We start from the raw sequence: 1,066 nt of genomic DNA, 5'->3' as shown, positions 1-1,066 counted from the left end.
AACCAGCTCCCGTCGCCCTGCAAGCCCAGTCCGGCCGCCTAGTGACTAATCCTAGCCAGCTTCCCCAGGTGGTCGCAGACTTCTGGAGTGAAGTGAGCCGAGCTCCCAACTACATCTGCCCCCAAGCCCAGCAGGAGGTGCTAAACTCCCTGGCGGCCGCCAACATCTCGCTACCCGCAGAGGCAGATGAACAGCTGGGATCCAGAACCATCACGGCCACCGAGTTACGAAAGGCTCTTAAGAAAAGCCAGCCTGGCAAGGCCCCGGGGTGGGACGGCATCCCAGCCGACATCTACAGGAAATTCTGGTCGGCCATTGGCACCACCATGGCTGGCCTGCTCACCGCCATAGGCTTGACGGGGCAGGTGCCGAAGGGCTTCTTGGAGGGGGTACTGACGGTGATCTACAAAAAAGGCGACCCCAAACTCCCTGGCAACTACCGTCCTATCACCCTGCTTTGCTCGGACTACCGACTGCTCACCAAAGTGCTGGCAAACCGCATAGGCCCTGAGCAATCAGCCTTCCTACCCAGGCGCCTCATTGGAGCCAGTGTGCTATTCCTGCGTCACCTGTCACACCTCCTTCGCAAGCAGAACCGCCGGGGGCTCCTGGCATTCCTGGACTTCGCCAAGGCCTATGACACGGTGGATCGTGGGTTCCTCCTGGCAGCAATGGAGACCATGGGTGCAGGGCCACAGCTCTGCGCCTGGGTACGACTGCTGCTGAGCGAAACGCGAGCCCGAGCGATGGTGAATGGCTACAAATCGAAGCTGGTGAACATGGAAGCAGGGGTACGGCAAGGGTGCCCCCTCGCACCCTGCTCTACCTCTTCGTTGCTCAGGCCCTACAATGCTGGCTCCGGAGCCAAGACGTGGGGATCAAATTACAGCCGGCCGACTCACAACCAGTCACCGCGTGTCAATATGCGGATGACACGGAAGTGGCGCTGCAGGGTGAAGACTCAGTACCATCGTTCCTCCAGGCCATGGACACCTTTGCCCGGGCATCTGGCCAACGCCTAAATCTCGACAAAGTGGAGCTGCTGTGGATTGGCCAATTAAACCAA

This window comes from Volvox carteri (assembly GCF_000143455.1).
Source record: "Volvox carteri f. nagariensis unplaced genomic scaffold VOLCAscaffold_19, whole genome shotgun sequence".
Lineage (NCBI taxonomy): Eukaryota > Viridiplantae > Chlorophyta > Chlorophyceae > Chlamydomonadales > Volvocaceae > Volvox > Volvox carteri.
Note: the sequence above shows the minus strand (reverse complement) of the source record.